Source organism: Phyllostomus discolor, chromosome 7, assembly GCF_004126475.2.
Source record: "Phyllostomus discolor isolate MPI-MPIP mPhyDis1 chromosome 7, mPhyDis1.pri.v3, whole genome shotgun sequence".
In the NCBI taxonomy this organism is placed as follows: Eukaryota; Metazoa; Chordata; class Mammalia; order Chiroptera; family Phyllostomidae; genus Phyllostomus; species Phyllostomus discolor.
In genome coordinates this window covers 52918354-52942423 of record NC_040909.2, presented here as the reverse complement: position 1 = coordinate 52942423, position 24070 = coordinate 52918354, and the positions used below count along the sequence as shown (strand labels likewise).

Sequence of the window (24070 nt, the reverse complement as noted above, 5' to 3'; positions counted from 1 at the left end):
AACCAAGTAGCACAGCTAAGCAGAGTGAGAGAGGCATTCAGCTCATAAATGCATTTTGACTTATCTTTTTGAAATGCCTCAAGCCTTCTGTCAAGTGCTATGGCCTTTCTGGCCTGTTAATCATATGCCTAGCAATGCTTTACTTTTTACAGAATGCTCATACATTTTGAAGACCTTTGGCGGCTTGTTTGGGACCCCTGACAGGGATGATATTACAAGACCATTCCAGGCCAGGCTCTGCTCACAGTGCAGAAAATGTGGCTCACCAATACCTTTGAGATCTTTTACCTGGGAAGAGAAAAATTGGCTTAAATAACATCAGAACATCCATTCAGTGTAGTAAGGAATTTTCTTTAGAGAGGGATCTTTATTATTTGTTATGCAAAGAATTACCTTTATATTGTATTATAAAGGCCTAGCACAGAAAATAAAATATCTCTATAATCTATTTTATGATCCTGTGAAGAACTTAGAGGAGAATTTATAGCCACCTCCAGTAGCCCTGGTACTCCCTGAGCTAAGGGTTCGAAGGCAAAACACAGAGGGAAATGGAGTCAGTATACTTTCCTTATTCCTTCGAAGGAACCAGGCACATTGGGTTCAAATCCCAGTTGTGTCACATTCTGTAGCTTGGACTGGTCACTGTAACCCCCAAGCCTCTATTTCTTCTTCTGTCACAAGGATAAAGCAATAATAATACCAGCAGCTATCATTTATTGAACCCTATGTGTAAAACCCTAGGGTGAGGAGGGACTTTACACACAGTGAGTGCATCCTGGTGAATCCCCATAGCATTCCAGTGTGAGTAGTGGTGTCTCCATTTGAGGAGATAAGTGTCTATTAAATATTGATTAAAATACCTACTTTGCAGGGATGCTGAGGACATTCTGCCACATGGCAGGTGGAAGCCCCCAGCATGGCCTGTGTGCTGCTGAGCTGCAGTTCTACAAGTTAGTTTAATTCCTCTTTCCAAAGAGATGGACACTCACCACATGTCCCTGTGACTGTGCTTTTCAGAATTCTTGAACTCTGATGGGGTAACAATTTCCATTTTTGTTCTTATTCCTCCCATGTTTATTGGAATACTTACAAAGTGCTGGAGGATAGTAAGGAACTAAGCAGATGTGTTCTCTGCTAGCTGAACTGATGGGCACAGACTCTATTGTGCACTTCAGGTCAAGCTGAAACAGAGGTGGAGGAAAGGAAGTAAGGAGGTGGCCTGGGGAGAGGTGCTGATTTGAGGGCTTCTTGGTGTAGAAGCAAGGTTAACTCAGTATGCTGATAAATATATATCGAGGCTTTTTATTATTCTATGTTAATGTTAGTGCCTATTTGGGAAATCTAAGTTTATATACAGAGGAAACTAGTGTTTTGAAATAGTGATGTTTTATTGAAGTGAAGCCATATACAATTTTTATGCCTTCCTCATATAACTACAGACATGTTAATGATAAGGATGCAAATGTGGGTGAATGTGGCACACAGGATGAATCATCTCAGGTCCATATTTGAGTTGGAGGCTCCCTGAAAACCAGGCAAACAATCCCCACAAAGGCAATCCAGGCAGAATGCCCAGGAGTGGCTCGTGTATGTGAGAGTTTGATTCTCTTGGCCCACTTCTGGAAGCCTGGCTTTTGGTGCCTGTCCAGAACACCCATGTTCCCTTAACAGTAGTTACTTTTCTGATCACATCCATTACTGCCAAAAGCACCCTGGGGCAATGGCACACAGCAATGACATCTTCTTTCTAGGAATCTTTTCTTATGTCCAAGCTAATCAGCCAACAACTAAATGGCAAAGTTTTCTCGAAGACCTGCACACTTCAATACGGCTGTCCTCCCCAGCTGATGTCATGGTACATCAAGCTAATAGCTTAAACCTAGATCAGTATAAGTAATCAAGAGACTCCTTCCTCTTTCTTTCTAACAGGGGTGTAAGTGTAAGAGGCCCACCACATAGTATATGCATTAGCCTCTTTCAATTATTCTTCATCAGGTTAAGTACATTCAACTCCATGTAATTCTGAGACTAGATCTACAGCTCAGGTCTATTTATTGTTTTCTAAGAGCTTTAGAGAGGATTTAAGGTAAATAATAAACCTATCATTGTCTACACAAGATCTTTGTGATTCAACCAAAGCCTACTTTTCTGTATAATGGGCCTAGAACTTCTACAAAAGAAGAACCTATCCCTGGAGTTCTCAAACTGTGGGCAATGTGTCAAATTGGACCTACTGCTTGTTTTTGTAAACAAGATTTGAGTAGAACACAGCCATGTTTGTGCACTACCTACGGCTGCTTTCCCACTCTACAACAATAGAGTTGAATACCTGCAACACAGGCTATATGGCCTGCAGAGCCTAAAATATTTATTCTCTGGCCCTTTACAGGGCCAAAAAAATGCTTAACCCTACCTTGTTCTAAAATGGGGATGACAAGTTTAAACAGCACACTATAATACATGCTCCATGAGGGCAGGGGTCATGGCTGTTTTCTTCACCTGTATATCCCCAAGGCCTCATGGGTAATGTTGTCACTCAACAAAAGAAAGATGTTAGACTTCTTCCCACTCTCCAGAAGTTCCCTTTTATTCTTTATTCCCTCCCCTCCCACTGACTATAGGATTGGAGTCCCAGCATTATCATCTGTCTTCAATCTTACCTCCTCCATTGCATTTGGTTAGCTTATAAACAAAGGTGATTTTCATTCAATAAATGCTATTGATCCCCATTAAAGTTCCTGGCACTGGAGCATGTGGTGGTGAACAAGCCAGATCAGTTCCAGGCCTCAAACCTTCAAAGAGATTACTCTAGTGGCAAAAATAGACAGAAACAAATAAACACACACACAATCTCAGATAGTGAACGGAAATAAATTAGTAGGGTAAAATGATGAAAGTATTTGCACAGGAACAGATGTGGACAAAGGTGTCAGAAAAGGCTTTGCCAAGGAGGTAACATTTCAGTGACAACTAAAAGACAAAAGGCAAATCTGGGTAAACCTGGGGACAAAGAGTTTTCCTAGCAAAGTGAATAGTAATTGCAAAAGCCATAGGTCCAGGATGAGCTTGGCATGTTCAGGAAAGAGGATGAAGGTCAGAGGGCCTGGAACTCTGGTGAGCATGCAGAGGAGACACAGTTACAGAGGCAGGACATGGCCTAGAGCTCTTGTGGGCTTAGTATCCAATTGGAGGGTCTCAGACAAGGGAATTGCATGATGTAAGGTTTATAGGGCTCGTTCTGGCTGGGTTAAAAGGAGATCAGAGTGTAAGCAAGGGGACCAGTTGGGGGGTTATCACAGCAGTTTATGTTAGAGACAACGGTACAGTGGAGGCGGAGAGAAGAAGTAGGCCATTTGGCAACGTGTCTTGGAAACACAGATGGAGTTGAATATGAGGGCTCAGAAGCTAAGAAGGATTCTTAGTATTTGGCTTGAGTAACCAGCTGAATGATTAGTGATATTTACCGAAAAGTTGGGGGAGCTATAAGTCAGGTATTCTCTTTTAGTTATATAAGAAACATCAGGCATCTGTCACACATAGAATAGGGATCATCAGAAGATACATATCTGGAACTTATTAGAGATTTCCAGGCCAGAAACAAATTTGGGAGTCAAGGAGATAATATGTCAAGTCATGGCCTTGAATGAGATCACCTAGGTAGGAAGGGGACTAGAGAAAAAAAAAGAGCTGATAATCAAAGTCATCCTGATGTTTCCAGGTTGGTATGAGAGAGCAGGAGAACTTGCTAGGCAGACAGAGAGTAATATAAATGCAAAGTACAGTACAAAGAATGAGCTGAAGCACAGTGAGCCTGGGAGAGATTGAAGCGATATGAGGTCAGAGAGGTGTTTAGATTTTATTTCAGATGTGATGGGAGGACGGGGACCAAAGAATAGGAGTTATATTGGGTTTAAGAGTCTGAATTCTGGAAGCAGGATGACTGAATTTGTCTATAATTTCTCCTGCTTACTGGTTCAGATAAACTCATTGTGCCTCAGTCTCCCCATCTGTATATAAGGATGATACTAGTATGTTCTACAGAGTGTCATTGTGAAGATCACATGAAATAATGTACAAAGTGTGCTTAGGTCAGTGCTGAGCACACAGTAAGTACTCAGTTAATGTCAGCTTTGATTATTAGTGGAGAGAGTCAAGTGATCTGATTTATACTTTAAAAAAATTGTTCATTCTGTAATGATAAGCTCTTTTTAATTGAAGTGTAGTTGACATGCAAAGGTGTTTCAGGTGTACTATATAGTGATTTGACGTTTTTGTACCTTATGAAGTGATCACCATGAGAAATCTAGTACCCATTTATCACCGTACAAAAGTATTGTGATATTATTGACTGTGTTCCCTATGCTGTACTTTATATCCCCATGACTTATTTATAACTATAGGTTTGTACTTCTGAATCTCCTTCACCTATTTGCCCATCTCCCCCCTCTCCCCCAAACCAACCCTCTGGCAACTATCAGTTTGTTCTTTGTATCTATGAGTCTGTTTTGTTTGTTCACTTGTTTAGTTTTTTAGATACAGTATTTGTTCTTCTATGACTTATTTCAATTAATTTAATACCCTCTAAGTCCACCAATGTTGTTGCAAAAGGCAAGATTTCATTCTTTCTCATGGCTGAGTAATGTATATATCACTTCTTTTTTGTTCACTCATTTATTTATGGACACCTAGGGTAGGTTGCTTCCATAACATGGCTCTTGTAAATGAGGCTGCAATGAACATGGTGGGGGAGGGGTGCATATATCTTTTTGAATTAAGGTTTCATTTTCTTGGGATAAGTACCCAGAAGTGGAATTGCTATGCCCGCCCATCTTTGTCTCTTGTTATGATCTTTGTTTTAAAGTCTATTTTGTCTGGTATAAGTATTGGTATCCCCACTTTTTTGTTTGTCACTTTTTAAATCCTCACCCACAGATATATATTTATTGATTTTATAGAGAGAAAGAGAGAGAGATAGAGAAAGATCGGTATAAGAGAGAAGTATCAATTGCTGCCTTCTGTATGTGCTCTGCCTGGGGATCGAACCCACAACCTAGGAATGTGTCCTGATCATGGATTGAAATTTCAGCCTTTTAGTGTGCAGAGCAGTGCTCCAAGCAACAGAGCCATTGAACCAGGGTTGTTTGTTTCTATTTTTATGAAATATTTTTTCTACCCCCTTTACTTTCAGGCTGTTGTGCCTTTTGACCTGAAGTGAGTCTCACTTGGCTGTATACATAAGGGTCTTTTTAAATTATTATTCATTCAGCCACCCTATGTCTTTTGAAAGGAGCACTTAGTCCATTTACATCTAAAGCAATTATTGATAGGTAGGTACTCATTGCCATTTTAATCATTTTTATACTAGCTTTGTAAGTGGTTGGTTTAATACTTTTACAATATGTTTGCCTTTACTAGTGAGACTTTTTTCTTTTATACATTTTCTTATTTCAAGTTTTTGGCCTTTTCTTTTCTAATTGAAGAATTTTCTTTAACATTTTTTGTAATGCCAGTTAGTGGTGATGAACTCTTTTAGCTTTTGCTTGTCCAGGAAACTCTTCCTCTCTTCTTCAATTCTGAATGATAACCTTGCCAGGTAGAGTCTGGTTTTAGGTTTTTCCTTTCATCATGTTGACTGTATTGTGACACTCCACCCGGCCTGCAAAGTTTCTGTTGAAAAATCAGTTCACAGTCTTATGACAATTTCCTTGTATGTAAATGGTTGTTTTTCTCTTTCTTCTTTTAAGATTCTTTCTCTTTTTTAAATTTTCTTTTTTTTTTTTGAAGATTTTATTTATTTATTTTCAAAGAGAGAGGAAGGGAAGGAGAAAGAGAGGGAGAGAAACATCAATGTGTGGTTGCCGCTCAGGTGACCCCCACTGGGGAGCTGACCCACAACCCAGGCATGTGCCCTCACTGGGAATTGAACCGGTAACCCTTTGGTTTACAGCCCACAGTCAATCCACTGAGCTACACCAGCTAGGGCAAGATTCTCTTTTTATTTTTAACTTCTAACATTTTGTTGGGTTGGCCAAGAAGTCCGTTTATTTTTTCCATAAAATGGAAGACACATTCTTTATTTTTACCAGTAACTTTATTGACTTGGATATTTTGAGTATATTGGCTATCTTCTATGTGGTAGAAAATTGATTGTTCTCAATTAATGTCTCAGTTTGATCACTATCAACTTCAACTGGTCTACCCGACCATGGAGCATCATCCAAGAAATCTCCAATATGAAACTTCACAAACCACTTTTGACATGTTTGATCAGTCACAGCACCTTCTCCATTCACTGCATAAATCTTTTTTTGTTGCATTTCAGTTGCATTTTAACTTTTTTTAAAATAATAAAGCATAATATGCCAAAATGTATATTTTCTTCCATCTTCAGTATTAAAATGGCTACACAAAAATTCACCAATTTTGATAATTTTTTTAAAATGTATATTGCTATGAGCAACTGTCATAATACAATCTTAACAGAATTGTTTAAAATGAAGTTAAAGACAACCAAGCACTACTAGAGCCATTTTATGAAAAAGACTAAATGACATTTTTGGCTAACCCAATAATTGTGATGTGTCTTGGTATGGATCTCTTTGGGTTCATCTTGTTTGGGATTCTCTGTGCTTTCTGGGCTTGGGTGTTTGTTTTCTTCATCAAGTTAGGGAATTTTTCATCCATTATTAATTCAAACAGGTTTTCCATTCCTTTTTCTCTCTCTTCTTCTGGGACACCTATGATGCAAGTGTTAGTATGCATGATGTTGTCCCAGAGGTCCCTTATGTTATCTTCATTTTAAAAAATTATTTTTTTCTTTTAGATCTTCCAATTGGGCGACTTCCACTATGCACCCTCCTGATTTCTGATCCATTCTTCTGACTCATCTGATTTATTGTTGATTCCCTCTAGTGGATATATTTTTTTTTTTAAAAATCAGTTGCTATATTCTTCAGTTCTGATAGGTCCTTTTTTATTTAAAATTTTTATCTATTTGTTGAAGTTCTCACTTAGCTTATCCATTTGTCTCAGAGTTTGATTAGCATCCTTATGACTATTACTTTGAATTCTTTATCTAGTAGATGACTTATTTTCATTTTATTTAGGTTTTTTTTCTTGGGGTTTTGTCTTTTGGGGGGAACATATTCTTTGTCTCTTCATTTTTGCCTGTGTGTGTGTTTCCATGTATTAGGTAGTTCAGCTCGATCTTCTGGTCTTGAAAAAGTGGCATTATTTAGAAGATGTCCTGTGAAGCCCAGTGGTAGAATCCTCTTTGTCACCAGAGCCAGGTGCTCCAGATGTGTTCCCTGTGTGAACTTTGTATGGCTAAGTAGTATGGCTTCCTGTTGTGGTTGAGCCACAGCTTACATGGACACACTGGCAGGTGAGGCTGGTCCTTGGCCTGGCTGGCACTGAGGCCTGCCTGCCACTGTTGCAGGCTCTTTGGGGCATGGGGCAAGCCTTCAGTGCAGCTAGCTACAAGGCCCAGCATCAACTGTTGCAGACACACTGCTGGTACTGTGCTGGTACTGGTACTGGTGTGCTGGTATTGGTACTGGTGTGCTGGTACTGACTGAGGCTACCCACCAGGTTTGGCAGGGCAGAAGTTGCTTTGGAGGGGTGCCAGCCTGGATCAGTCCTCAGGGAAACACCAGGCTAGGTTTAACAGTGTTAGTAAGGTTAATGGAGAATGTCATAAATTGTGCCTGTCAGTGTCAGACCAACTAGGGGAAATCAGAGTATAGAAAATAGAACAAATGGTGCCCCATCACTTCTGATTTTGAAGAAAGTGCAAACAGATCCCTGTCCCTCCAGCACACCCCCTAAAATTCATCATTGTATTAACTCCACATAGGACCCAGGTGCTTTCAGACTGTTGCCTCTTCACTAGGACTCAGAAAGAGCACAACGTTGGTTTCCTACAGCCCTTTGGCTCTTCCAGATGTTAAGCCCTGCTGGTTTTCAAAGGAAGATGTTATGGTGGCTCCTCTTCCCAGTACAGGTCTCCAAGGTAGGGATGTAGAACCCTCACTTTTCAGGGGTTACCTCTGCAGTTGTGATATCCCTTCCACTTGTGGGTAATTGCACAAGGAGTGGGGTATAAGATGGTTCCTGACTAGACTGAGTCTCTGCCCCTCTTACACATCTCAATGTGGCTTTTTCTTTATGTCCATTGTCCTGCTAGTCTTCACATAATTCTCAGAGATAGCTATTCTGTATGTAATTGTAATCTTGATGTCAGTGAGAAGAGGTGAGTTTAGGACCTTCCTCTCTGCCATCTTGAACTGAAGCTGGAAGCCTTGCTCTTGAATGCCAGCTTAGCTTGTCCATGAAATGTTCCTTGTGGTTGGTGCAGTGTCCCTACAATTAACTTGTCTTTCTGGATCACAAGTCACTGTGTCTGCTCCTGTGTTTGAATCTCACATCCTGATTTATACTTTTAAATGATGCTGGAGTGTTGTGGCTCAAGAGTAGAAGTAAGGAGATACTTGGGAGGTAGTTGTGGTCATCTAGAGGTAGAAAGGGTTTTTCTTCAAGTCTCATGGGAGTGGGCTTTTTGCTTGATGGACAGCCACCATTTCTACTCTGTTCTCTGATTGACACAGCCAGTCAGGTCCTTATTTTGCATCTTGTCTGTGAAATGTCTTATATTGTTATCTGTCTCACATCTCTGTCACTGAGTCAAGAGCCCCTCAAGAAAAGGGCCCTGTCTTGCCACTTTTCTTCCTTAGATTCTATCATTAGGTTCCTCATTAGCCAGTATGTGATGGTGATAATGTGTAGCCAGCACCCCAATGAAGAGAACAGCAGTCTGTGTCAGCCCATCACACTGGGAACTTAGGCAAACCAAAGCTTATTTCCTAGGAAATTAAAATTGTAGAACAGTGGAGCAGAAAAGCTGTGGGACTCTGGCCAGATTGCTTTCAGAAACCAGCCAGGAGTAGGGCCATTCCCCAAGAAGGTCTTCCAGCCCATGCTGGGGGGATGGCTCCTCAGTACGCGTACAGTAGAGTTGTCAGGCTCATTTAAATCCTATAAATACGTGCAAAGAGCAGGGCAGGCAATTCAGATTCATTTTCGAGGTCACAGCGCCAAACTTTGGCTCTGTTAGCTCACAGAACCATTAATAGGGTAATGTGCTCCATCACTGTAAATGGGAATCAAAAAGATTATAATGGGGCTTCATTATATCCATCTGTTCATCCATCACTTCTTTTCCATCGCTCACCACTTGACTCGAGAAACGGCAACACCCCCTAACTAATTAGATTTATCCTAATCTCTTTTATGCACCATCAATTCTCTCAAAGGCCATCTGTGAGTTTAGAGTTCAGACCTTTAAGAATTATGCTAATCAGTCTTTTTCTAATTTAAAGTGTTCAACTGATGACCACAATTTGAAACTTCTTGCTGTGACAAATGGGAATTCATTGTAAGATTTTTGTTCTAATTTTAAACACCCTTATCCTCTGAGGTGCCACATAATGGACCATTTCTAAGAAAATAGTTCAGTGAAGAGCACTGAACCTTGGAGCCAGGCAACAAGTAAGAAAAACGGAGTCAGCGTTGAAAGAATTTTAATTGGTTTGTAATATAAGTAAGAAGTGATTTGCTCTCATTTGTAGAATCAAAAAGAAAGGTGCCTGAGCTATTACATTTGGGAATGGGTTGTAAATTTTGGTGGTGCAACCACTGGTGTGTAAAATGCAGAGGAGAACCAATTTACTGAGACAAGAGCCCACTGGGAAATGATCCAGGAGTGAGTTTTCAGAGCCCTTGCACCTGCTGGAGCCCGTGGTCTGGTCACCAGAGGCTGCTGTGGAATCATAAGCAGATTTCTGTGCAGTGATTTGAACCCGGTCAGAAAAGGGCACTTTCTGACACAGCACAGTGGCATTTACTGTGGAACCTGAACACCCGCAGACCCTTAGCTGTGTCATGAATAGAAATGACCAGCCTTGATACTAGGTGGTGGAAACAGTGTTCAGTGAAGAGATTTGATGATACTATGTTAATTACTCATTGAATAAATAAACAGATGTCTCTTAACTGGGAATTGTAGCCCGGAGTAGCACTTTTCAAGTGGAAAAGTACCCATGAATCTTTGGAGATCTTATTAAAATTGAGTTTTTGATTGAATAGTTTTGGGCCAGAGCCTGAGATTTAGCATTTCTAACAAGCTCCCAGGTGATGTGGACACTGCTGGTCTAGAGACCACACTTGGTGTAGCAAGAGAAGAGTCTTGCTACCGGTGAGCCAAAAGAACCGGGCCTGAGTCCTGCCTGCTTGTTGGCCATGTAGCCTTAGATACATTACTTTTCTCTGTACCTAATTCTTTTAACAAATAATTATTGAATCTCTGTTATGCACAGGAAACTGTGCTCAGCTGAAGAGCTGGAACAAGAGAAAAAATGCCTCTGCTCTTCTGGTGTTTTCAGTTTGGTGGGGTGACACACAGGAAAAAAGATAAAGCAAAAATGTGTAATTATAACTTGTGATAACCGTTAGCAATAATAGCAATGGTGACCAACCTACTATGTACAAGGCAGTATTTAAAGAATTTCATACTTATCAACTGATTTAATCTTTATAAAATCTCTTATTCTTATTTTGTCTGTGCAGAAATTGAGGGACAAACATGAACTACCTCACCCAACTGCGTATACTGAGAAGTGGTAGAGCCATAATTTGGACTTGGGCAGCAGCTCTGGAACCAGTGTTCTTGACTAGGGATTGGCAAACTTCTGTAAAGGGCCAAGTAGGAAATATGTTAGGCTTTGCAGGCCATTCAGTTTCTGGTGCACCTACTTAATTCTGCCTTTGTAGCACAGAAGAGGTCATAGATGGTATGTAATGAGTGAGCATGACTCTTCCAAGGGAAGTTTATTTACACAAATAGACACTAGGCAAGATTTCACCCATGAGCTAGAGTTTGCCAACACCCGTTCCTGACCATTATCCTAGACAGTGCTTCTCACATTTTAAAACAGCTCTGTCCAATATAAATTTAATGGGAGCTGCACATGTAATTTAAAAAAAAATTATAATCCTTACCCAAGGATACATTCATTTTTTAATTTTTATTTATTTAATTTAATTTTTTTTAGAGAGAAAGAGAGATGGAAACATCGATCAGCTGCCTCCCATACATGCCCTGACTGGGGATCAAACCTGCAACCTATGTATTTGCCCTGACTGGGAATTGAACCTGCAGCCTTTTGATGTACAGGATGATGCTCCAACCAACTGAGCCACTCAGCCAGGGCCACACATGTAATTTTAAAGTTTATGTTATCCATGTTTTAACAATAGAAACAGATAAAATTTTTTAATATATTTTAACTCAAAATATCCAAAATGTTATTTTAATAATCAATATAAAAACAATTCTTAATGAGAAAGTTTATATTCTTTTTTGTACTAGGTCATTTAAATCTGGTATATATTCTTTACATATAGTACATCTTAGCTCAGGCTAACCATAGTCTACACACCTAAGAGCTACGTGGGGGCTACTGGCTACTGTATAGAACAAGGCAGATTTAAAGTGCTTAAGACTCACCTGGGCTGGAGCCCAGGCTTCTGCATGTCTAACAAGACCCCAGATGATGTTGGTTTGTGGTCCACACTTGGAGTAGCAAGGCTGCAGACTGCAACCCTCAGAAGAAAACACACTATGATGGGACTGGAGGGGGACAGGCAACTTAAGGTGGGCCAGGAAGGCTCTTTAAAGGAGCTATTAATACATTCAAGTTCAGACCCAGAGAATAAGAAGGAGCTGGCTAAGAGAGCAGTAGGGAGTAAGTGCTCTAAGAAGAATTAGAAAATATTTTAGATTAAGTGAGGCAAAGCATGCAAGGCACATAGCAGTGTGTTCAGTATGGTGTTCTGGGTTTTTGCAGTAATGTAAAGGCAGAGAAGATATTCAGCCTCTCAGATTCACAACATGCCACTCTCTTCCAGTCTGGACTAGTCCCTCCCAGTCAGTATTCCCACAGTTGACCAGATTTTCCTCATCACGGCACTTTCCACACTTTCTGTAGGTGCTTATTTTCTGGGTGGCCCACCTGGGCCATGAGCTCTGAGAGGACAAGCTTGGGGCTTGGTCACTGCTCTCTCCCAGCCTGTACATCAGTTACTGCCATTTGATTACTTGGGAGTGAAGTAGTCTGTAAGATGGTGCCTTGCAGAATAGTTGGAATCCCATCCAAGATACATCTGGGCTCTTTTCCCCTTGCAAACTATACAAGTGGGAACTCTCAAACAAAAAATTAGAGGAAAAGGGGCATTGTTTGAAGTAGAAAGGAGATGACATTGGTGGTGTGGCATGAGCTTAGCACTCACAGGCAGGTGAGCCACTGCTGGACAGCCTGTAGGTGTGTGTGTGTATTGGCTGGCACAGTCAGTGCATGTGTATCTCACAGCTTTTAGAAGGGGCTTTGGCCCTCCACACCCACTATATCAGAACCCCGGGTAGGGAGGCTGCTGCTTCCCTCCCTGACACTGCCTAGTCCCTGCATGTCTGGGGGAGCAGGAGAGGAAAGGGAAGGTAGAAAAATGGTAGGAACTTCTCTTTCACAGAAAGGCTATATCACAGCCAGTCTGGCTCTGCCAGGGATGCCGAGGTTCATTAAAGGAGTTGAGCTTGTTGCAATTATAATACCGAGTTCTTCCAGTGGTCTGACTCTAAAATCCCCCAAAGCCCCTCATGCACTACTGAGTTAATAGAGGGCCTGCAGGGCCTTTTGCCTTCTTGCTATAACAAATCCAGACATCTGCATGCCATTCATTGCCTAGTCTAGAGGGAGACTGCACATAGTGTCAGGAGGGCCAGCTTTGGCCCCACCTGCATTTGCATCCTGGGCTTGTGCCTACTAGCACCTTTTCCCAGATCTGTCTGGGCTCAGCTTCCTCATGCATTAAATGAGATGATAGCAGTATTAGCCTTGTTGTTGTGAGGATTAATGAATTAATGTACACAAAGTACATAAACTGCATACAATAGGTGCTCACTATTGAGTAGGTGTTCCTCTTTGAAATTGCTTTCACTCGTTTCTTATGTTCCTTCCAAAGCCCTTCAGAAAAAGGAGGGCTAGCCATGGTATTATTTCGATTTATTGGTATATGCGTTAAATGGAGAATCACAGAGTGGAAGCCACATGACCCAGAGGGAGTGCTAGATCTCAAGTCCAGGTTTTCTGACTGCAGATTCACTTTATACCTACTCTGTGTGGGGCATGGATATACTAGCTGAATAAAGACAAAGCACAGTAGAGCTCCACAACAGTGGTGGAGACAGATGCAGTAACACAGAAGTACAAGCCAGTGATGGAGCAGAGACGCTTTTCTGATCAAGGTGAACAATGGCACATTATGTATGTGTGGTAGCATGATGTTTCTGAGGTCATTTGGGGCATAAGTATCCTTTATGGGTTTTAAAGCGAGACTCATGGACCCCCCAGGGGAAGTTTATATAAGTGTACATATGTGGGTTTGTCTATACATTTTTTCTAGAGAAAGGAATCATTGCTTTGATCAGCCTCTCAATGGTGCTGACATGCCTAAAATTGATAAAAACTGTTCTAGAGGACCTTAGGTATAATTTGTAAAACTTCTCAATTATGTTTTGAGTGTTGGCTTGCACACATACCCATAAACATAGAGACACCACTGGTCTAGAAGGAGGAAGGCAATTCTCCTGAAGCCTCTTCCATAGTGTCTCAAGGACAGCCCTGTTGCACTGATGTTCCGTGTAGACATAACCAGGATTTGCTGGACCAGGTAGATAGTTGACCTTGTCCTAATTTGTTTACAGTTCAGAGCCCTATTTCTGTAAAGTGGGGTGATAGCTTCTACTTCATAACATTTTTGGGGAAATTGATAGAATAGACCCTCAATGGCTTTGAGCTTCCTTCCTGTGCCTGGTGTCAAGCATTCTTTTGGGTTTATCTCAGTAGACATTCTTGGAGAATAGTCTTGATTTGTTTTTTTATTCTTCTTATTCCTATGCTTTCCTTCCCTGGCTAACGTAGCAGCTCTTCCCAAGAATTACTCTCAGCCCATGTCTGCGGCCTTTAGAGAGGAGACTTGTTTTCCCTTTTGCTTGTTCCATCCATTATGACATCTTGGGAAAGCCTACCTGTCCTTTCTTCTCAGACTCTATTCTTGAGTTGTGCTGTTTTGTTTGTTTTTTTTCAATATGCCTTTCATAATTGGCAAGTGATATTTTGGCCCATTGTTCTCTGATGTTACAGGTGGAAAAAGAACAAAACACTACTTCCTTCACTCTAAAGAAATTCTGTGTTGTTGTCAGGACCTAGGAAGTAGGTATTTCCAGCAGTCATTTTCTGTTTTAAATAAAAGTGCTGTATTTAAACTTGGAAACAGCTATCACCTCAGTCTTACTCTGAATTTAGAAGCATTAAATTGATCACAGTGTGTCAGCCATTTCTAGGATTTATTGCATTTATTTTCCCTACCTCCCTGGAAAGAAGCAGTTTGCAGGGGCATGGGAGAGTTCAAGGGCGTGGGTGAAGTCAAGGTATGAGCTTAGGAGTCAGAAAAATCTGGTGGTAGGCTCCATCCCTACCATGTGACAACTGTGGACATATCACATAGATTTTTTTAGCTTTAGCATCTATAAAATGGAGAGTGGAGGAACTCACATTGTGTGAGTTTGCTGGGACTGCCGTCACGAAGTACCACAAACATGGCAACTTAAACAGTGGAAATGTGTTGCCTCACAGTTCTCCACGCTAGAATTCTGAGATCAAGGTATAGACAGGATTGGTTCCTTCCGAGAGCTCAGGGGGAGATTCTGTTCCATGCCTCTCTCCTAGCTCATGGTGGTTTGCTGGCAATGTCTGGCCTTGCTTCACTTCCATCACCACATCTCTGTCTTATCTTTACATAACACTCTGTCCATGTGCGTGACTGTCTCTGTGTCCAAATTTCTTTTTCTGTAAGAATATTGGTCTTACTGGATGAGGGCCCACTCTAATGACCTTATTTTTAACGTGATTACTTCTATAAAGATCTTATTTTCAAATAAGGTTACATCTTGAGGTACTGGGGGTCAAAGCTTCAGCATATTTTTTGAGGGGGGCACAATTCAACCAATAACACATGCCCACTACATGGGGTTGTTGGGATGATTGGATGAGATAATCCACATAATAGGCTTGACACAGTGTCTAGCACAGTTCTCCATGCTAGAATGGAGAATGTGTCTTCATGCTAGAATGTGTGTCTCAGACACTGTGACAGCACAGTGTCTGAGCCGTCAGTTGGCTGGTTGTTATTCCTGTGGGAATTTATCATGGCCTAATTCAATCAGAAGCTGACCTTCTCACTTATAAGTGTTGGAGGTTTTCCATTTCTTTTGCTTCTCCTTTTCTCTCATTTTTCATCAACCCAAAGGGAAATGTAAATGAAAAAGCAAAGCCAGTCAAAACATGGAAGATACTACCTTTTAATCATCAGAACTCTTTATACTTTAATATTTCCCCAGCCTGGGGCTTATATTAGTGAAAACAGATTTGCATGTGTAAAAATACGTAGAAACCTATTTCAGTCTAGTCTGTGTTAATTATTAGAGAAACTGTCTTAAATAGCAGAATGATTTTGTTTAAGGGGAAACTTTGAAACCCAAATAATTATCAGATGGCCATTTAAAAAAATAAAACTAACCCACTGTCAGAGAAAACATGTTATTGGAATCAAATAAGCTGGCGGCATAATCTGCAAATTCCATGCATACTGCTATGGTATCTGAAACATAATTATCAAGCTTAAGTTAATTAGACCAATGCTCAGAAATCTGGCCCAGCAGCTTGTGGTAAGTAATTATATATACTGATTAAAAATGTAATACACAGTGAGCAGAGGCCAAAACCCCATCCATTTGTTACAGACTGTGCACATACCCGATTAAGAAGCCTGTAGAAGAGTGCCAACAATGAGAAGGAAGTGTGCAGGGCCTGCAGGTGTGACGCTGGGTCTCCTGCAGGGCAGGGTGCAGGCGCCTGCCTCAGCCCCTGCCCGATGCAAGGTCTGTAGGCATCACAGCCTGGCCAGCTCAGGAAGGGGATGTGGCCAGGGGTGCTCATGGCCCACCCAGAATAGACATCCAACCACAGCCTCTCTCCCCAAACTGTTGTTTCCATTTTTCCTCAAGCTTCTCCTTCAAAGGATGATTGGCTCTGGGACACCAGAGGTCAGCTTTCTTGGTGACTATCCAGCCTCTGAAACAACAAATTGTCCTTAGTTATGGGTCACAAATAAGGGTAGGATGCTGACCTCTGAGAAGGTACAAACATATCTTTCATTTGTCTTTCTGCTTGCTGTTTGGTTCTCTTTCCAGTGGGAACAGTTGCAAAAGGTTGAGAGATGAGGGTAAATTGGTAAATAAGAGCCTACCATACTAAAAAGGCTGTGTCAATGACCACATCACTCAGGATCAGAGCATTAGAAGGAAAGGATCAGGAGTCTGAGCTCCAACTGTCCTAGGCCATTACCCAGAATTTAATTCTGCTTTTCAAACAAGAGGGCCCCCTGTATATGCCTCTTCGGTTATGTTCCAGTTCAGAAACTAGATGCAGGCTACCCCTGTTATTTTTAATAGAGGGTCCTTTTTAGTAGAGAAATATGCAGATGTTCTCCGTTCAACAATGCGGAAGACTCAAGCTATTCACTTGATCTTCCTGGGCTGTTGTTTCCTCCTCTGTAAATGGGATAACAATATTGTGCCTCTTACTAGTTCAGAGTCGATCCAATGAGATTCTATAAGCAAAAGTGCTTTGATTTAGGTACTTCAACTTAGTCTCTGCTGCTCAGTGGCTGGTCAGTATTGTCCACGAGACAATGAAGGTGGAAGGAATGGGCCCTGGAGTCCCACCATTCACAGGCTGTAAGATATCATCTCTGAGCCTACCTTCCTCACCTGAAAAGGGAGATGACTGTACTGTAGCACAGTTAAGAGGGTTAAAGTAGATCATTTCTGTACCAGAACTTGGTGCCTGGCACTTAGAGAGCAAGCACTTAATAAAAATCCTTTAATAACAAGAGAAATAGAACAACAATATGATTATGCTGTCATTATTCTTGGGCTCCCATTCTTTGATGTTTTCACCTCCCTAAAGCAGAAGAGCCACTGTCATTGGACTGAAAACCTTTCTCCTACAGCTAGGGACAGGGGACCATTTTCTGTAGAGCTGTATTTGTTTCTCATGATTTAGCTGCTGTCTAACTGAATTATTAAGTACTGAATCTGACTCCTATAAGTAGACAAGCTCTCTCTCCACCGAAGGCCCCAATAACCATTTGCAAAATGAAAGGAGAGCCAATCAGTGGATTGCTGTGTTTCTGGGACCCCAAAAATTGAGTTTGTCTGGTTTTTGATATTTTTAATTTTGACATCTGCCTGACACAGTGTGAGCAACCAGTTAGGAACACCCACAGATCTTGGGCTGATAAATCTACTACTAGGCTTTCACCTGATGTCAATGAACTACAGTCAGTTATTGCAAAATCAAAAATTAAAGAGGGAGAAGAGCAAATAGTTTGGAAATTAATGGCATTTTTTCAACATCTTATCTGCTGCCTGCCTAAATATTAGTCAGCAGACTATTGGTTGTCCCCAAATAGTGGGAACTGAGATGGAGCTAGAGCCTCACAGCCCTTAAATATGGTCCTAGTGTAAGAAGCAGCATATACATAAAAGGACTAAAGCAATTATGAAATGTACAAACCATGCAAAATTTATACTACTACTGCAGACATGTTTATTAAAATCCAGTTAAGTATTACTTTTGCTTCAGAAATAGGACATAAGAGCAAATTTTATGGAGAGGAGAAGGTTTGGATGACTGTCTCACAGATGTAAAGCTCTTAAGGCAGAGCAGTTTTAATTAAGAACAGCATCCTGTGTGAAGTGTTATACTGAAAATAGATCGGGGGGGGCGGGGTTCAGTGAAGGGATACATCAATTTCAGACATCTGGAATTCAATTAATAACTCCAGTGCTTTCACATGACAAATGCTACTCTGATATAATCCTGTGGAGGTTCTCAGAATGGAAGTGGGATTTCCATAGTGAGGGAGATTGCAATCGTCCTATGCTGGAGTCCTACATGTTGCCAAAGATGGTCAATTTTGCTTGTTTTTTACTTATGGCCATTTACATAGTCATTTAATTAATGTTTAATGACTAATGAGTATCTGTAAATCATCACCCAAAACAAAAGGTACGATTTCAATAATACCCTACATCTCACAGGCCCACACAACAACCCCTCCCCAGAGCCCCCCAACCCACCACTGAGGAATCCAGCCACCTGAATCCCATGGTCCTCACTGCTTCAGGGTTGTTGTCATTGTTGTTGTTGTTGTTGTTGTTGTTGTTGTTAGCATAGGTCTAGGCATCTCTATGCATTCCAGAATGCATTCTCTATGCATTCTAGAATGTATATTTTTCAGGGTTATTTTTTTAACTTCACAAAAGATCATCATGCTGCATATTATCTTTTGGTAGTTATTCCTTTCTTTAATAATATATTGTTAAGACTCATTCATATGGCTTCATTGTCTCCATCAAGCAATCATTTGATCACTGTCTAATATTCCATTGTATGACTATATCATAGTTTATTCCTCTACTCTCTGATGGATATTGATCATTTCCAGGTTTTTCCTATTTTAATCAGAGCTGCTTTGAACAGTCTCATGCATTTCTTTTGGGTAGATGGTGTGAATACTATTGCTGAGTCATAGGGTTTTGTGAATGTCAGCTTTAGGAGATAAACCAAATTGTTTTCCAAAGAGGCTGCTCCAGTATCGCCTCTGACTAGTGATGCCTAAGTGATCCTGAGGGACCACATCCTCTCAAGCCCAGCATATTGCCAGATTTAGGTGATGCTCATATTCACCAAATTGCTCTTGTGCTGTGCGACTTTAACCACTGGAGCTAGGACTTATGGGCAGGAAGGGTTGTGGGAAGGGAGACTCAGGCTCAGAGTGAAGAATGATGGTGTCATGGCACAGCTTGTCAAGTAAGGGTCTGACAGGCTCAGGGAGCAGTCTCAGCCTCATCCCTGGAGCATTCAAGCCAGGGCATGAGTTCCCCTTGGAACCAATGGCAGAAGGGAGGCAGGTATCCTGTGGATGCTTCCACTGGGGAGTGTTAAAAATTGGTATCAAACACTGACTCTACAAACATTTTTATGCTAAGTGAAATAAGCCAGGGGGTGAAAGAGAAATACCATATGATCTCACTGATGAGTGGAACCTAATCAACAAAACCAACAAGCAAACAAAATATAACTGGAGACATGGAAATTAAGAATAGACAGTAAACAGAGAAGCAGTGGGAGGGAATAATGAGAGAAAAGGGAGAAAGGTTTTCAGGAACATGTATAAAGGACACGTGGGCAAAACCAAAGAGGGGTAGGATCAAGGGTGGGAAGTGGGGATGGCTGGGGTGAATGGGAGTGGTGGGGGAAAAATGGGAGACAACCATACTTGAACAATGACTTTTAAAACATTAAAAAATATATTTGCTTCTGGGCTTTTGAATCGATACCTGAAGTGATGAAAAAAACTGTTTTAAAGTATTTTGATCTTCTATGCTTTAAAATCAACCAAATAACTTCCTTAAACCCTTCAATGGCACAGAGGTGAGATTAATTAATGATTAGGATTCTCAAAAGATTTTTATGGGCTGTTCATTCATATAGGTGTAACTCCCAACAGTAATATTTTCAGCTTTAATGGGATAGCAAATATAATATTTTAAAAATCTAGCTATATTAGATATATGTATATGAGCCAAGCCTAGGATTATATATAAAAATAATTTATAGTATTTATATTTTATATATTTATAATTTATATTGTTATGGATATTATTTATATACTATTTATATTTATAATATAAATATCAATCCCAGGCATGGTTCTTTCTATAGTGCCTCTTGAGCATCTCAGTAATGAATGATTGGGAGGTTAGATACATAGTTGGAAGCTGAAAAATGAGAATATCTCTTTTCTAACCTGATGCTTTGAAATAGTCACAAGTCTGGCATTATATCTTAATTTTTCACTGTGGTGGTGAAGTATATGGGTTTGCAGTTGCCTTGCATCTCTGCTGTCGGTGCTGATTTATGGATTATATGGTCTATTATGGTTATATAAAATTGAGTTTGCAACAAGGCAACACCCATTTCCTTGCATTTAAGAAACCCCCATTTCTTTCCATTTAAATATTCTGGCTTAAAAAATTAAAAAAGATGTTTACACTAACCTGGAAGGGGGAATAGCATGATCACGAAGGCAGTTTTCCCAGGGCAAGGCTGTCCATTGCATCGCAGGTGTGCTGACCCCTGCGATTTCTCCATGTGGGAGCCTCAAGTGCGTAATTTGTAGTGGTGGAGGAAAAACAAACACTGGAAATCCTGTGTGACAAAGATCTGCTGTCACACATGGTAAGCTTAGCATTTCAGCTACATCTAAGGCTTGGTATCTTCATTAAAGAAGGTTTTAAATGAAATAGAGAAAGAGGCATTTGGGAAAAGTTGGCTCCTAACTTGTTTGTGCAACTCACATGGTCCAAGCTCTTTGAAGGGTAACAGAATAGCTCCATCGGAAGTGAAGGAATTTGTGAGTGACAGAGGGGAGGTTATTCCCAGGGATACAGTTTTGTAACCAGAGGCAGAATGACAGTCTTGTAGAAAGAAGGGATTTTGAGTAATCCAGCAGAGTGGTGAGTACCCTTGGAATACAGATTTCACATTAGGCATTTGTCATCTGCCAGCACATGGGTGGGTGCCAGGCACCTGGCTGGATGGTGCTGGGTAGCTTGCGTAGCTGTGCCAAACATATGGTGACTGTTTGGAAAGAAGTTTGCGAGGTCAGCCTGCTCCACAGCGGTCACCACTTGTGCAAATAGTTTGCCGTTTACCTGCTTTTCTGTGGAAAGTTTCCTAATAGCAGACCTGATGTCAAGGGGAGAGAGAGGCCCAAGAAGTACAAATCAAGCCAGACTGCCATTGGTCATGCTCGGAGCCAAAGCTGGGCCCAGCCACTCTGGTGGGCCTCTTCACCTTCCCTCACCTAGTCTGGATTTACTGCGTTTCCACCTGGTTATCATTCTTCTGAGCCTAGCAAAAGCAGGTGCTTAACAAGGGCGATGTGACTTAATGAATCACCAATCCCTCTCTCTTCTGGCCCTTAGAGCTAGAGGAAGGGTGTTTTCCCTCTTCTCTACTCGCCTTTTGCCCTCTCTTTGGACACTTCCTCTCTCTGCGTCAGCACTGCTCTGCAGCCAGCTCACAGACCATGCAGATACCTCTGTCCTTCCTCTGGGTATTAGCACTTTCTGATCCCTCTCAGTTTAACTGTCACCTCCTCAGAGCAGTGTTCCCTGACCACAATGTCTAATGTAGTTCTCCTTATTATTCTCTCTCATGGTAGTAACAGATTTTTTTTTTTTTTAGATTTTATTTATTTATTTTTAGAGAGGGAAGGGGAGGGAGGGAGAGAGAGAGAGAGAGAGAAACATCAATGTGCAGTTGCTGGGGGTTATGGCCTGCAACCCAGGAATGTACCCTGGCTGGGAATCGAACCTGGGACACTTTGGTTCCCAGCCCACACTCAATCCACCGAGCTACACCAGCCAGGCCAGTAGTAACAGATTTGATTGCTTGCTACTTACCTGTCTTCTTGCCTAGAAAGGGAGCCTCCTACAAGGCACTAAGCCTTGTCTGGCTTGCTCCCCACTGCACGGTTCAATTCACTGTGCCAGCACATGGTGGACATAGTACTATCAGCTGAATAATTGAATGAGTTCTGCAGAGAAACAGGCCTTTGATGCATAGGGGACCTGTACTGTATAGATCCCCAAACTGGTTCAGCTTCTCTAAATAGGTTTATCTTGAGGGCTCAGTCATTGCTGCCAGAATCATGGTGTGAGCACGAGTCTGAGGCCATGTTTATGTGGCATATTTTTTATTGCATTTTCTTGTTGGTTTAACTTCTCACAGTGCTGACATTCCACCACCCTAAGGATTGCTATCTTGCCTGGACCATGCTTCTAAAGGTTCTCTAAAGTGCCTTGAAAAATGAAGCCATAATGTATATGAAACAAAGGTTTAGAAGATTCAAACAAAACCAGAACTTGGTCCTTTGCCTTTTCCCTTTCTTCATTCTGAGTGCCGCAGGTTGACATCACTCTAGGAATAAAGGACAACCCTCTTGCTCCAGCACCAATATCCCAAACATGGGGGAACAGCTTACAGAATATGACTGGCTAAGAAAATTGCTTTTTGGATAAATGTTTCCTTCTCCCAAGTTTGCTGCAGCACAGACCTTCCTTTCAGAAGGACTTTCATTTCATTTCTCGGTGAGCATGTTTTTAGAAACAGGAGGCTCAAGGAAATCAAACTGGTAGAAATCTCTAGTCCCTGATGCTTCCCCAGTTTCTTACCCATTGAAAAACCAGGAAAGTTCAGATGGAATGGAGCCTGGGGCAGATGCCGGTCATCAGCATTATTTACTGATGACTGACCTGAGATGTAAGTGCCTTTCCAGAGGAGACACCCAGTGGGAGACCCTGACCCAGCCAGTGTGGGGCACGATCTCTGTTTGTAGGTTCTGTGTTTTTTTTTCCCCCATACTGCCTTATCAACCATGTTTTCTGAAATGTTAACTAAAAGAATACTCCCAAGAATTTACAGAGTGGATTCATGGGTACTCTAGGAGCCACACACTGTATTTCTAATCCCAACAAATATTGTTCCTAAGTAGCCATATGATGGAAGTTCCTAAGAGACTTAGATGTTTCATCTGGAAACTGGGGATGAAGTGAGTTGAGAGGGGAAGTGCAATCCAGTGGCACATCTGACAAATGCTTTTGGAAATTCTACTGGGTGTCAGACACAGCAAGCAGTGAGGATACAAAGAAGGGTATTTCTGTGATTTGGTGATTTCTACCATGAACCTGGAGCTAGACAGGAGTTGTTTTTGTTTTGTTTTGTTTGTTTTTTGCCAAATTAACTATTGTTGAGGGCTTATTATAATTTGAAGAGGAACGAACTACTGGGTGAATGCAACTGATTGCTCTACTCCAGGCCGAGCTGTTGCTCTAATGGGCTTTCTGGCTTTCCATCTGAAATGCTAGGCCCAGCCACTAGGCAGGATCAGTCTCATCCTTACAAACATGAAGCTCATGACAGTAAGCTCTGAAGAAAACCCCAGCAGTGGGGCATTCTAGGAGTAAGTCAAGATTGCACTTCATTCTGTGCAGATAATTCTCAAATACAGTGATTCCCATGTTATCCCACCAGGACTCCCACACCTATAGTCTGGTTTCCAAGTCCTGTTCCTTAACCCCCTGATGTCTTGTAAGGAAGTTCGGGATGGTGGCCAGCCAGGAGGCAGTGCAGCAGATCCAGGAGGCCCTTTCTCTTTAACTTTTCTCAGGTTTCAGGTTCACCCCTGAGTGCTCCCCTGGCAGGAAGTGACTCACTGGATGTTTTAATTGAAATCAACTCTGCACAGGACCAGAAGCCAGAGTCATTCTTTTCTGAGTTGCTCCTAACAAGCTTCCCAAGGACAGCCTACAAGTCCAATGAATTAAAGCAATTTCTGACAGCAGGGGTGAGATGCCCTCCTTGGTTTGCACAGGTTTTACAGGGTATATAGGGTGCTCTGCAGACCATGCTCAGTGCCATCAGTTTAAGGAATATCTGGTCCAAACTGTGATGCCTGCACCATCTCATTCGTTGCTTTGGCAATTGGCTTGACAATGTGATATTTTAATGTATAATTGGATAAGCAATTGGGTTCTGCTATAGTACAGTGGTTTGGCATAATTATTTTCCAGTGCTGTGATTTCCTAGTTAATAAATACTTCTGGGGGTTACAAATTCTTAAACATCAACACTTGATACTCCTTTAATTAAGAGCTTATTTCAGCATTTTGGCCCCATTGGCAGTGCTAAAAAACTTTGTTTTACTGAAGTAAGTTGGGCTTAAGTCAGAGGTTGGGCAACTAATCAAATGATGAATGCTTTGT

At 41.4% G+C, this 24070-nt stretch overlaps 1 protein-coding gene and 1 non-coding gene across 2 annotated transcripts in view; both read left to right on the top strand.

The window, feature by feature from the left end:
* Window positions 1–24070, top strand: part of FHIT (fragile histidine triad diadenosine triphosphatase) — a 1459115-nt gene that overhangs the window by 1404864 nt on the left and 30181 nt on the right. The gene's annotated exons all lie outside the window — the stretch shown is intronic.
* LOC114502222 lies at window positions 20292–20455 on the top strand. Its single transcript, XR_003685066.1, has one exon. It is a non-coding gene; the product is annotated as a U1 spliceosomal RNA (small nuclear RNA).